At 36.1% G+C, this 14,675-nt stretch overlaps 1 protein-coding gene and 3 pseudogenes across 2 annotated transcripts in view; all 4 read right to left on the bottom strand.

The window, feature by feature from the left end:
• LOC146403237 (olfactory receptor 6C3-like) overlaps nt 1-14,675 on the bottom strand; it is a 555,083-nt gene that overhangs the window by 64,092 nt on the left and 476,316 nt on the right. The window lies entirely within an intron of this gene.
• Nucleotides 1,152-4,888, bottom strand: LOC146403250 (olfactory receptor 6C75-like; annotated as a pseudogene). The gene has a single exon (XR_014803313.1). The product of XR_014803313.1 is annotated as an olfactory receptor 6C75-like (transcript).
• On the bottom strand, nt 10,926-12,135 carry LOC146403249 (olfactory receptor 6C2-like; annotated as a pseudogene).
• Nucleotides 13,092-14,019, bottom strand: LOC146403248 (olfactory receptor 6C2-like; annotated as a pseudogene).

Here is a 14,675-nt window from a genome sequence, read left to right as displayed (position 1 = left end):
AAAATAAGTATTACATTCTAAATAGGAATGTTTTAGATAGAGAAAATAGCTTTATTCAACCGGGAAGATTCTGTGGAAGAAGCAAAACATACTTTAGGCTTTGAAGTAAGGCAATAAAGTAATGTCTTACATTATAATTCAACTCACAGGCATCTATAGATGATATCTATTTAATAAATTAAAAAACTTAGAATTTTAATTAAAATATTTTCATTTGTGGTCATATAGAATTTGATTACTTTTTTATCGCATAAACAAGGACTGTAATTTATTGTCTAACTGAATAAAAAAATATTTCATAAACTAAATTATTATAAAGTATATCTCCAAATTCTTAACTTGTACAATCTGCTAACACATTAAAAATATATGCAAAAAATTTTCAGGGCATAATGTTATGTGTAATATAACTGAACTTTTTTTTTTACTATATAACTGATTTTGTGGCTTCTGTCAAATGGTCATTTTTTTTTCTAAAAATATGATTCCACATACAAAATTCTATTTACATGCCAAGTTCCAAAAAGGTATCCAACTATTTGCATAGCAAAATCTCATAAACTTTTATATTTACATGCCAAATTCCAAAAAGGTATCCAACTATTTGCATAGCAAAATCTCATAAACTTTTATATTTAAATCTAATATAAAATATATTATTGTCATGGTCTCTAAGTTAGATTGAAGAAAACCAGAATAATTTTTTTTTGTCCTGGTTCTGTCTGTTCACACTGTGACAGCTATTGCAAAGCAAATGATATTACCAATGATTTTTCAATGAAAAGTCATCATTTCAGGTGCTATGCATTTAGTTCTGTGTACATCTTTCTGCTTGGACTATACAGCTATGGAAATGAGGCTGCTTCTGTTCAGTAGAATCCTTTGGAAAATTGTGATCAGAGTCTAGATTTGGAAATCAAACCTCTTAAAGCATTTTTTAAAAGGCATCTTATAGAGCTCATATAGAGCCTTACTGAAAATATTTGTATCACACAAATTTTAGATTATATAATTTTATTATTATATAATTTTATGTTAGATTATATTATGCTAATAAATCTAAAAATATGTGCAGAAGATGACATTCTAAAACACGATTAAAGGGGGAACATTTTAATTCATTTTTTTCCTTCATACTTTTTATAATTTTCTCATTTGTTTGAAGCAAATAAAAATTTTTGGACCATGTCCTTAAAGGCCTCTTTCACTTGCTGGTTCCTTAGGGTATAAATGAAGGGATTCAATAGAGGGGCAACTGAGGTGTGGAGCATAGCTACCCCTTTGCTTAGAGTCACTCTGTCATTTGCTGATGGTTTTATGTACATGAAGATGCAGCTTCCATAAGAAATGGAAAGAACAGGTAGAAAAGGCTTTGGTCCTCTGCTGAGCAGAAGGGAATTTGAGAATTGTCTTGATGATAGAGCCATAGGAGAGAATCACTAATGTCAATGTGACCATCAGTGTCACCACAGCCAGGAGAAAAGACATGAGCTCTAGAAAATGTGTATCTGAACAAGAGATCTGTAGGATGGGAGAAGAGTCACAAATAAAATGATCAATGACATTTGAATCACAGAATTCCAACTTGAGTCCTAAGATCACTGGAGGAAAGATGAGCAGGAATCCAGTTGCCCAGGAGCTGAGTACAAGTTGGTAGCAAACTTTGTTGCTCATAATAGTGGTATAATGTAGAGGTTTACATATAGCTGCATAACGGTCATAGGACATGGCAGCCAGAAGGTAAAATTCAGTTACTCCCAAAAAGAAATAGAAAAATAACTGAGCCATACAACTCATGTAGGAAATAGTTCGATCCTTTGTCACAAGGCTCATCAGGAACCTTAGAATACAAGAGGTTGTGAAGGAGATTTCTAAAAAGGAGAAATTGCGTAGGAAGAAGTACATTGGTGTCTTAAGGTGGGAATCCAGCAGAGTGAGAATGATGATGGTTAAGTTTCCAGTCACACTCAACATGTAGGTAACAGTCAGAGAGAGAAAAATTACAATCTGCCACACAGGGTCATCAGTCAGACCCAAAAGGACGAACTCTGTCTGCACTGAATGATTCCTCATTTCTCACTTATGGTCTAAAGTAGACAAGAAGAGTTAAAAAAAATAATGGTCAGGATTAACTATTAGAATCAATCAGAAAGAACAAAAAAGACAACAGAGAACCTAACATTCATTGATCACCGACAATGTGCTAGGAACTGTTTGGAGATGTACATGAAGTTTCTTATTAATATCTCCAAAGATTCTCTTTGAATAGAGTATTACCATCCCCACCTTGTGGAGAAGAAAACTGAGGCTCAGATTAAAGACTTTGTTTGGGGTATTATATCTAAGTGCCAGCATTCTATCAGAAAGCTGGTGAATCTTTAAACATAAATACCCATGCCACAACCGATATAATCCATTTGAATCCCATGGGTGAGAGTTCTAGGCATTTGTATTTCTACAAACTTTTCAAGTTCATAGCAAAATGGAGAAGTACTGCATTAGTAATTTAGCTCAAAATTGAACCTAAAGCCTTGTATGTTCTACATCTTTGCTCTTTTTTAACTTTATCATACCAAATACAGACTGTAAGATCTTGGCCTTGAGTACGTGGATAGATTTCAGAATGTTTGGGCACGCCCTTAAGTTCTATGGAAATGATGATGAGGAGGGGACATATAAGGGTTTTTTGTTTTGTTTTGTTTTTTGTTTTTTTGTCTTTTGTCATTTTAGGGTCACACCTGCAGCATATGGAGGTTCCCAGGCTAGGGGTCTAATTGGAGCTGTTGCCACCGGCCAATGCCAGAGCCACAGCAATGCCAGATCCGAACCGCATCTGCAACCTACACCACAGCTCATGGCAACGCCGGATCCTTAACCCACTGAGCAAGGCCAGGGATCGAACCTGCAACCCCATGGTTTCTAGTCGGATTCATTTCTGCTGCAGTACAGTGGGAACTCCAGGTTTTTTTTGGTTTTTTTTTTTTTAAATAAAGGCAAATGACACACAATATGTTTAAGACTCACTGCCATATATATTACTACTTCAAGAATGGCACCAACAAGAACATGATTCAAAATCCATCTCAGGTGTGTGCCAAATCAGAAAATTGCAGACTGGACCTAAAATTCATAAAATATAGTCACAGCATCTAAGAGAGTTCATAGGTAATTTTCCTAATCTTGACATAAAGATAAAATTCTCTCTGCAAAATGAAGAAAGATATCTATTTACCAAGGTTTTACTTTTAGGAATACAATTATGATAGTTAATAGATTTTACAAATAAAAATATAGAACATAAATATAAATAAAAGGGTGAAATCCTGCTATACATTTGGAAACAGACATAGTCTTGCAACCACATTTTCAATAGCAGTTTTCAATTCCCTGAACATAATTTTGAAATCAACTGCATTATTTGTAAGACCTATATCAAGACTTTTCTTCATTTTCAGAGTGTTTTGTTAGCCAGATTGTGTTTGAGTTTGGCTTCTTCCATATAGAGTTCACCATTAACATGATTCCTAAGAAACATAAAAAAACCCAAAACACAAATAAGTTTAAAAAAAAGCATTTTCTGTTTTTTTAGAATTATCTTTTTTATCTGTGAAACTGAATTGCTGGTGATGACTCCTTTTCTCAATATGGTCAACTCTTCAGTTGTTTTCTGAAACCTATCATATACCTAAAATTTTTATACCATTTTTGTTTTATTTCCTTTTCCCATGGCAAAATTTATGCCTACTTAGGACAAGTACACATTGCTTCCTTAATAGTTTTCTCCTAGTTTGATTAAAAAAATAAAATTTGACCTGGTCCAGAGGGTTTATCTGAATATCCCAGTGATTTCCAGAATCAAATTTAAAAAGACTTAGAATAATTAAAGACAGTGTATGTGTCTAAAGCTGCTTTGTGTTTATTGGCCACCAAATGAAAACAATGAATTCCTTCTTGCATCTATTCTTCCATAATCAGAATCTTGATAACTTCTATTTACTTATTAATGAATGGCAAATATATCTCTAGGAAGATATAACCAGGTGAAAAGAAATTGATAATTAAAATGTGGCAAAATTATGACCAAAGAGAAGCTTTCTGTCTTTTGAGAGATTTTATTAGTCTTCTGTTTTTTTCAATGTATCCATTCTATGTTAAATGTAAACAATCAATCAGAAAAAGCAATGAAGAGATTTAGATGTATTTCATGAATAGGAACCCTTTATGCATTTTATACATTTATACAAAAAAAGATGTAAAACCATTAACCAGAAAAAAAACAAGCTGCTTATAAATATCTGCCTTTGATTTCCACAAAATTACCTTAATTTACAATTAAAAATAGAAGATCCAAATTCCAAAGCACTTACCTTAGTTCCTGTATTCTCTTCTAGGATGTGAAAGGGTGAAAAAAAATGCTAGTAATGAATTTTGAGTGTACTCAGATCTAGACAGTATATCAGGAAGAAATGGAATGAAAAATGACTTTTAAGTTGCACCTCAATGCAAAAATGTGGATTGTGCTCTGTGCTTCTCTAAAATTTTCACCTCCTACCTCACTTTTAATGTAAGTTTGAACTTAGGCCAACATTCTAGAGTTGGGCAGTAGAAACTTCTTTATTTGGTTCTATCTCAGGTAAGATAAATTATATAGCATTTACTGTGAATATATCCAAATGGCATCATTGGCTTTATTGATACAATACATTCTTATATTCTTTGCATTTGGAAATGGAAGTAGAAAAAAATTCAGGGCTATCTGATGGAGTGTTAGCGTATTCTCCAAGTAGGGAGATATTTCATAGTTGATTTTGCACTGTGAAAAGTGAGCTTTCTTTTATTGCTTTTTAAATTGCGTACTTAAGGGACTCATTGAGAAAAGAAAAAAGAAGAAAAACAGCACAAAGGAAAACTTTCCCCTGGGGTTTATGAACAGAAGGCATGGATTATGTGTAATAAAACTGACTTGTACAGCATGCTGTAATAGAATGCGAAAGGTCCAGTATACTTACAGAGAATTGAGGTTATTAAAAATCTGCAAAACAGCGATGAAGAGCAAATGGTGGGTCAGGATCACATTCACGTTACTGTTCAACGATTAACTTTAATATTTCAGTTTAAGGGTATAAAATTCCATTAAATTTGCCACATTGAACAAAATGTTTCCTTTCAAAAGTCCTTGGTGAGAAGGTTGGAAAGTTACTGATTTATCATGAATTGTGGTCTTCTCCAAGCTAATTAATTTGGGGATCAGTTACCTCAGTATATAAGACCCAACCCAAGGAGACCAGTGCTTAAGATCCCAAAGAAACATTACTGAAAGAAAATAAGCCTAAATGATGATGTGAGAACTGTATCAAGGAGTTTAAAGGAGCATAGGGCACTTCCAGTGGCTTGAGAAATGACAGTAAGACATTCATAACTTTCAGGTATTTCTCTCAAGTATGTGAAAACTATTAGAAGAAAGGATGTTCCATCCATGGACTTGCTATATTTGAAAGAAACAGAAAACTTCTAAAGTGGAAAAGAAATGCAGCATAATCCCACTGACATACCTTAATAGAGCTGGCAAGGGCTGGATATCCCTATCCTGCCCCTCCCCCATTCCCTCTCACCACTGATAACCGCTAGTTTGTCTTCTATATCTGTAAGTCTGTTTCTCTTTTGTTATAGTCATTCATTTGTTTCATTTTATAGATTTCACATATAAGCGATAATATATAGTATTGCCTTTCTCTGCCTGACCTATTTCACTCAGCATAAAACCATCCAGGTCCTTCCACAATGAGAATCACTTTGCATCTATAGGAAGAGCCATAATCCAAAAGACCACAAATAAAACTTGGTGAGGATATGGAGAAAAGGGAACCCTAGTATGCTGTTGCTGGGAATGTGAATTGGTGTAGCCATTATGGAAAACGGCACGGAGATGCCTCAATAAACTAAAATTAGAATTATCATACAATCCAGCAATTCCACTTCTTGGTATTTGAGGAAAACGAAAGCATTAATTTGAAAAGACACATGCACCCCAATGTTCATAGCAGCATTATTTACAATAGCCAAGACCTGGAGGCAACCTAAGTGTCTATCAAGAGATGAATAAAGGATATGTGGTATACATATACAATGGAATATCACTCAATCATAAAAAGAAAGAGAGATTTTTCTTTGAAATATCAGTATTTGCTACAATTCAGAAAATCAAATTTAAAGATATTTTAATCTTTTTTTTTCTGAACAAATTTTGATATCCAAGGGGAGGGCAAGAGGGTGGCAGGAGATGGTAGTGAGTTGCTTTGTTCCTTCTCAGGTTTTATTTTTTCCAGCTTTATTGAGATATAATTGACACATAAAATCATGTAAGTTTAAGTTGTACAACATATTTATTTTATACATTTATAAATTGCAAAATGGTTATAACCTTAGCATTAGCTAACACATCCATCACGTCACATAATTACCATTCTTTTTTGGTGGTGGGATCATTTAAGATGATATTCTTTTAGCAACTTTTAGTATTATACACTATTATTAATTATAGGAACTATCCTGAGATCCTCAGAACTTATTTGTTTGATAACTGAAATTTGTCTAACTGATAATGCAAAATTTCAGTTATTTCTTCAGTTTATTTCTTCCATCTCCCTTGCTACCATTCTACTCTCTTTTCCATGAATTTGGCTTTTTCAGATTCCATGTATATGTGATATCATAAGGTATTTGTCTTTTTCTGACTCATTTCACTTAGCATAATGCCCTCAAGGTCAATTCACATTGTCACCAATGGCAGGACTTTCTTCTTTGTCATGATTTCAAATGTATTTCAATCATGACAAAGAAGGAAGTCCTGCCCTCTTCCACTGCCCTCTTCCTCAGTCCACTGCCCTCTTCCTCAGTCCACTAGGTGCTCCTCTACTGCCCTCTTTTCCACTGCCCTCTTCCTCAGTCCACTAGGTGCTCCTCTACTGAGGTTTCTTCCAGTGACTAGCCAAGTCACATCACATCTCTCTGTTATCCCACTTTTGGCAGAGACTGATTGAAAAGTTTCCATGGCAGATGAAATGGGTGGGGAAAAAGAGATGCCTTTTTACCTTTCGTATAAAATTATGAAGAATATCTTGATGAGCTGCTGTGACAAAGTTAGCTTTTCCTGCCCAGTATTTTCCATATTTATAGCAACTGAACCCCAATTTTACTAAGGGTGTAAAGTACCCAGATATAATACTACCCAGCCCCCTTACAGTTTGTATGACCATATGACTAAGATTATGACCAATGATATAAGAGCTGATGTATCAAGTGTATTTCTGAAAAGGCTTTTAAGATGAGGTCAGAACTGGGATGTGCTTTTTTCCCCTTTTCCATTTCTCCTTGTTTACTGCAATGTGTACACAATGTCTAGACCTCTGGCAACCACCTAGGACCATGGGGTAACTTAGGACTGTGAAACAGAGGCTAATGGAAGATAAGAAATGTAAGAGGACTCTGGATTCCAAATGACTGTTAGCCCACCTTCAGACTTCTCCATGAGATGAAAAACTAATTTCTAATGTGTTGAAACAATAGCTATTTGTGTTTTCTTCTAAATGCAGCTGTGATACTCCTACCTGTTTTTGGATGTGGGCTATGACTGAAATATCTCCTTCTGTGGAAGAAATATCATGTATTCATTGCTTGTTTCAAGCTTCATCCGTGTCTATCTAAACATTTGTTTCATGTCTCAGAGTCCCAGTCTTTACAAAGAGTTCCCTTACCTTAGCATAAGGTACCTGGTTAGGTTGCAAATTTATTTTATTCTTATCATTATTATTATTATTACTACTACTAATATTATTATTATTATTATTATTACTATTATTATTACTTGCTTTTCAGAGCCACACCTGTGGCATATGATTGTTCCCAGGCTAGGAGTCAAAGCAGAGCTGAAGCTGCCAGCCTACACCACAGCCAGAGCAATGCCAGATCTGAGTTGCATCCACGACCTACACCACAGCTTGCAGCAATGCGGGATCCTTAACCCAACGAATGAGGCCAGGAATCAAATCCCATCATCATGGATACCAGTCGGGTTCTTAACCTGCTGAACCACAACAGGAACTCCAGGTTGCAAATTTAATTGGAGCTGAAGCTGCAATAACTTTAAAGAATGTCTTTGCAACTGCTGGAAATTTTATTTTTGTTTTCCATTCATGCTTTCATTTGTCTTTTTCTCAGAATGTCCTTAGGGCCAGACATCCCTCCCAACCCACAATTACATGTATATATATGAAATTCAGAGGTCTCCAGGCCAAGGATGGAATGCCTGCTACAGCAGTGACCTGAGTCACAGCATTGACAACACAAGATCCCTAAGCTGCTGCACCACCAAGAAACTCTCAATTTATTTCTATTTTAACTAAACTTTTGATTTGAGATAATTGTATATTTGCATGCATGGACTTGTATGTGTAGATCAAGTAATTATTCTGGTAGTTACTAATGTGTCCATTTTGATTTTTAGATATGCAGCAACCACAGAAGTAATTACTAGGTGGAACTGTAAATCCTTTGGATCCACTGCAAAATGATTAGACAAGATTTCATCACTTGGCCTCCAAACACACAAGCTATAGGGACATTTGTTTTCTGTGGTGTTAGAATCAGTTCCAATAGAACTGAAAAGTCAACTTCAACAGAACTTGAAAGAATTTGGGTGTCCCTTTTTTTTAGGTCTAAAATTACTCTGCTAAGTGATCACACCTCTTTGGGGAAGGACTGATAAATCTGTCTGTATTTTCTGTGGCTTTGCAGCATCCTTCCTCAAGAAGACATGATAGATTTGGTAGTTGGAAACTGGCTCAGGTATGAAATTGAGTTAGAGACTGAATTTCCATTGAGATGGCCTCCCTCAGCTTTCTTGAACCTTCTTGATTATATAGATCAAAAATACTTTCTTTTCTGCCCATGTCAGTCTTATGCTATTAGATGTTGCCATGGACACCTGCAAGACAATGACCCTGGACTACCATTCCTTGGTAAACAAAATTAGGAAGATGGAGTCCACTTTGCTCTTGACAGTTAAATGTTGTTGGCTGGTCTCTGGCACTCTGAATCTTGCCATTCATAAAGAACAGGCTCTCTTACCCAAATCCTTGGTCTACAAAGAACAATCACTACTGAGTTCCCAGAGATGCTGGTGTTGTCTCTACCAGAACACTACTTACTTGCTTTGTGAAGGGAATTTCCTTTGGCTTCTCACAGCTGGTGTGTTCTCTGATTTTAGTTAGTAAAGCCAGTCTAGCATTCCTAAGTCTTTGAGACTTTTTGCACCATTTTAAAACATGATGTAAAGCTGTTCTAGTTCATTTCCTGCAAGCACCGATGTGTCCAAACTTCAAGGACTGAGAGATAATAGCAATCCTGTCTCTGGGTGTTTTTGCCAGGATGCTAAGATATATCAATACTTTCTCCCTTATTCAGCATTTTGCTTAACCCTCACTCAACTCTAGCACCTTCACCATCCATTCTTAAATATGTTATCTTGACTCCTGCAGTACATGTTAGCTTTTTTGGTGAGTAATTATTTCCCTTCTATAAAACGAAAACTGCCTCCCTAGGAAGGCCAAGTTGAGACCTGGTCCTAGGTATTGTTATAAAAGCCATGGCTTGAAGTGAGGGCAGATTTTAAGGAAACTAAGTATTATCTTCCAATGCACTTGGTGAGGACTTTCATATATTTTCCAAGTAGAAGGAGGCTGCTATTGTATAGTAAGGAAGAGGGGGATTGAAGATTCAATACTTGCTTCGGGTTTCTCTATGCTTTTTGCATAATCAATAATCACATTCATCCCTAAAACTCAATTGCCAGTTTTCTCTTTTTTTCTTTATAACTTCTTATACCTTTTGAGAAGAACTTTTACTGTTTTCATTTAGGAAACTTGTGGTTTAAATAATTTCAGCATTATAGTTGAAGTCTGCATGATCTCTATGTAATTTCCATGAATTGCTGTTTTGGTTGCCTTTCGGGTAAACTTTCCTCTGTCGATGGACATTTAGGTTGTTTCCATGTCTTGGCTATTGTAAATAGTGCTGGTCTGAACACAGGGGTGCATGTGTCTTCTTGAATTATGGTTTTATCTGGATGCCCTGGAATAGTCTTTTTTTTTTTTTTTTTGTCTTTTTGTCTTTTCTAGGGCCACTCCCACAGCATATGGAGGTTCCCAGGCTAGGGGTCTCATCGAAGCTGTAGCCAACGGCCCATACCAGAGCCACAGCAACGTGGGATCCAAGCCGCGTCTGTGACCTGCACCACAGCTCATGGCAACCCCAGGTCTTTGACCCACTGAGCAAGGGCAGGGACCAAACCCGCAACCTCATGGTTCCTAGTTGGATTCATTAACCACTGAGCCATGACGGGAACTCCTGGAGTAGTCTTTTTGATGATAGCCATTCTGACAGATGTGAAGTGATATATCATTGTAGTTTAATTTTCAGCTCTGATAATTAATGATGGAGATCATCTTTTCATTTGCCTGTTGGCCATCTGTATGTCTTCCTAGGAAAATGTCTATTCAGGTCTTCTGCACATTTTTTTTAATTGGGTTATTTTTTGATGTTCGATTTTATGAGCTATTTATACATTTTGGATATTAACACCATATCATTCATGTCCTTAGCAAATATTTTCTCCCAAGTAGGTTGTCTTTTTGTTTTGTTGATGGTTTTCTTTGATGTATAACACTTTTAAGTCTAATTAGATCTCATTTGTTTATTTTGCTTTTACTTCCTTTGCTTTAAAAGATGGATGCAAAAAAGAATATTGCTAGGATTTAAGCCAAAGAGTGTTCTGCCTATGTTTTCTTTTAGGAGGTTTATGATTTCCAGTCGTAGAAATTTAATTTGAATGGATTTCAGATTAGGAAAGAACAAATAATTTTAGTAACTTAATGATACATGCTTTGAGAGGCTAATGTATGAAAACTTGAATCATCAATTTTGGCATTCCTTTTCTTCTTGGAGAAGGTGATTCTTTTGATTGGGTCATTGAAAGCTTGTTTTTCTTGCTGGTTTCTAAAAGTGTAAATGAAGGGGATCAACAGAGGAGCAATAAAAGTAGTTAGTTCAATTACAACCTTATTAATAGCAACTGATTCCTTTGCTGAAGGTGTGCTGTGGATGAAGATACAGCTGCCGTAGGTGATAGAAACCACAATCACAAGGGAATAACAGATAGGAAAGGTTTTCTTCTTTGCTGAGATGACAGAAATCTTATTTGATTATGAATATGTTGGAGAGAACTACAAAAAGAAATGTTGTAATGAAGGTCAGCACATCACAAACTATAACCATCTGCTCAATTACCCATGTATCTGAGCATGAGAGCTTTCAGAAAGGGAGAGCCATCACAGAAAAGGCTATAAATGACATTAGAGCCACCGAATTCCAGATTTTGGCTCAAGCTAAACGGTGTAAGTATGATTAACAAGGCAGCCATCCAAGAACAAAACATGACTCTTCTGCAGCCTGGTGCTCATGTGGTGGTGTAGTTCAGGGGTTTGTAGATGGCAACGTAGTGACCACAGGACATGGTGGCCAGAGGGAAAAATTCAGTTACCACCAAGCGTTTAGTAAACAATGCTTGGATGGTACAAGCACAGTAGGTTATACAAGTATCTAGGAGTACAAGCTGATGTGAATAAGATCTCTTAGAAGGAAAAACTATGTAGCAAAAAGTACATTGGTGTTTATGGTGAGAATCCACTAATGTAAGTAGGATTTTAGCCAGGTCCCCAGTTACAGTCAACAAGTAGGTAATGAGAAAAAGTAAAGGCAGTTGTGGATCATCTGTTAGTACTAGCAGAATGAATGTTGTGAATATGGTTCCTCAAATTTGACTTCTGATTTTGGTCCAATCTTTACAAGAAAATCAGTGATTTTGTTAGAACAGAAAATGTCAAAATCCGTTGGTGATAAATAATGACAAGTAACCTTGAGCAGGTTCACATAAAATGTATTCTTTAATTTTGTGATTAATATTGTAACTATACTGGTGGACTTTCTATCATTTTTACAGCTTTTAAGGATAAATTTCTTATAGATCAGTTTAACTGTATCACAATATAATAATTTATAGATTCTGTATCTCCATTGCATTTTTCCAAATTTATTTAAAAATTTTGTCCATGTTCTGGATTGGTTTTATTGACAGTGTATTATGATGCCATCAATAATAAAATTTTCTTTTACTGTTCTACCTTCTTAACTATTTTCAAGCTGAAATCTTAGAGCTCACTGTTTCATACCATTGCTGGTAGCTTGGTCCTTGATAAAACACAATTATACAGTAAATAATTTGGACTCACTATAGAGGCTCTCCAAAATCCATTCATTAATTATTATTTTATATTCAATCCCTATAGCAAAATATTGATTTTTATATCTGATTTTAATATTTGAGTGTGCTTCTGTGTAAGGTAAGTCTCATGGAGCATAGAAAACAATGGAAAAGGATTGAAAGTAGATCTGGATAGTCGTAGAGAAAATTCCCAAACATTCTGGAAGGACAGGTCCTTTGCCCATTTTAATACTAGTGTGTATTTGGCCATCCTCAATCATCAAAACTTATTGGCCAGGATTATGATAGAGTTTAGTTCCGCCTAACTGTGTCTAAAATTTCATGTATGCATGGCTGAGGTAGTGGTGCTGAGTCTTTATTTATTCTTTTTTAGATTCAGAATACAACTTTCTTGTAGTGATGTTAATTCATTTTGAACACATTTCTCATAAATTAGGCAGTAATTTTTGTTTTGTTTTGCATCATGTTTGTTTTTCACCATTTGGAAATTTTGTAGTTTCGGTTAAGTTGGAAAGAAGGTAAAGAAATTAATATATTTAGTATGAACATATAGTTATTTTTTGATAAGGTGGTTAGCTCATTTATGAGAAGAGTAAAGAATAAACTTATTTTGGTTTGAAGTCTAAAGGATGTTTTGAGGAAATTAGCGTAGATTAGAGCACAGATGAGAAAGACAGGATAATTTTGTCTTAGTGGATTTATATTTAGGAAGCTCCATCTTTTGAAAACTTCATTCCTAGATTTCAGCATTCTTTTACTTCTTTGAGGGGAATGTGATTCTTTTGAATGAGTCCCTGAAGGCTCGTCTCACTTGTTTGTTTCTCAGAGTGTAGATGAAAGGGTTCAGCATGGGGGCGATGGAGGTCATGAGCACTGTCACAGCCTTATTAATAGCCACGGATTCCTTTGCTGAAGGCTTGACGTAGATGAAAATGCAGCTGCCATAGGTGATGGAAACCACGATCATGTGAGAAGAACAGGTAGAAAAGGCCCTTTTCCTTTGCTGAGCAGAGGGGAACCTTAGAATGGTCTTGAGAATGTATACATAGGACAGAACAACACACAAAAGTGTTGTGATGAAGGCCAGCACAGCACAGGCTATCACCATCTGCTCCAAAAGCCAAGTGTCTGAGCATGAAATCTTTAAGATAGGAGATACATCACAGAAAAAGTAATCAATTGCATTAGAGTCACAGAATTCAAGGTTTACTATCATGATAAGTGGTGGGAGTATGATCAGCATTCCAGCTGTCCAGCAACAGCCTTCCGCACACTCTGCTGTTCATGATGGCCACATAATGCAGGGGTTTGCAGATGGCCACGTAGCGGTCATAGGACATGGTGGCCAAGAGATAAAATTCGGTCACTCCAAGTGCACCAATAAAAAACACTTGAATAACACAAATATTATAAGTAATTGACCGGTCCCCTGTGGCTATGTTGTACAAATACCTAGGGATACAAGCAGATGTAAATGAAATTTCTAAAAAGGCAAAATTCTGTAGGAAGAAGTACATGGGGGTTTTCAGGTGAGAGTCCACTAAAGTGAGGGATATGATGGCCAGATTCCCAGTTACACTCAACATGTAAGTGAGAAACAGAAACATAAAAATTGGAATCTGAAGTTGAGGGTCATCTGTCAGTCCAAGGAGAATGAAGGTTGTTATTGTTTGGTTTCTCATCATTGATCTCCAATGTCTTTATTGCTTTCAAGAAAAATTCAGCAAGATTTCAAATGCATAAAGGAGTATCAAAGGCAAGAGGGGCAATACTCTCCCTTGTCAGGCTGTAGAGTCACACTGTTGATTCCTCCTCTATGACCAAGACAGAACAGATTAAATAAAATCACGGTTAAAAAAAAATCCTCTCAGGAGTTCCCAATGACGTGCAGTGGGTCAAGAATCAGACTGCAGTGGTTTGGGTTGAGGTGGAGGCATGGGTTTGATCTCTGGCCTGATGCAAGGGTTAAAGAATCCAGCATTGCTGCAGCTGTGACCTAGGTCACAGCTGTGGCTTGGATTCAGTCCCTATGTTGTGGGTGCACCATAAAAAGAAATTCTCTCAGAGAGCTGAGGATCCAAAGACATCTAGATGAAATAAACTATAAAGTCTTACACACTTCCTGGGAGAGGAATGACCCTAAACTATCTGCATCTATAGCAGAGTTCTTAAAAATGAAGGGATTTGCCATAGGTAAGAGAACAAAGGAACCAGCCAGAATGTTAATACACTTATAGTGGCTGCATAAGGGCTTTTGTGTAGACAAAATTCCAAGTTTCCCCAGAGTGAATATTTACTTACCCCTTCCCACAAATTCGCACTAGAGGTATTATATCAA

This window comes from Sus scrofa, chromosome 5, assembly GCF_054392235.1.
Source record: "Sus scrofa isolate SSC_HxYL_T2T_F1_AM1 chromosome 5, Sscrofa_HxYL_maternal_Yorkshire_Landrace_v2.0, whole genome shotgun sequence".
Lineage (NCBI taxonomy): Eukaryota > Metazoa > Chordata > Mammalia > Artiodactyla > Suidae > Sus > Sus scrofa.
This window is presented reverse-complemented; position numbering and strand designations above follow the sequence as displayed.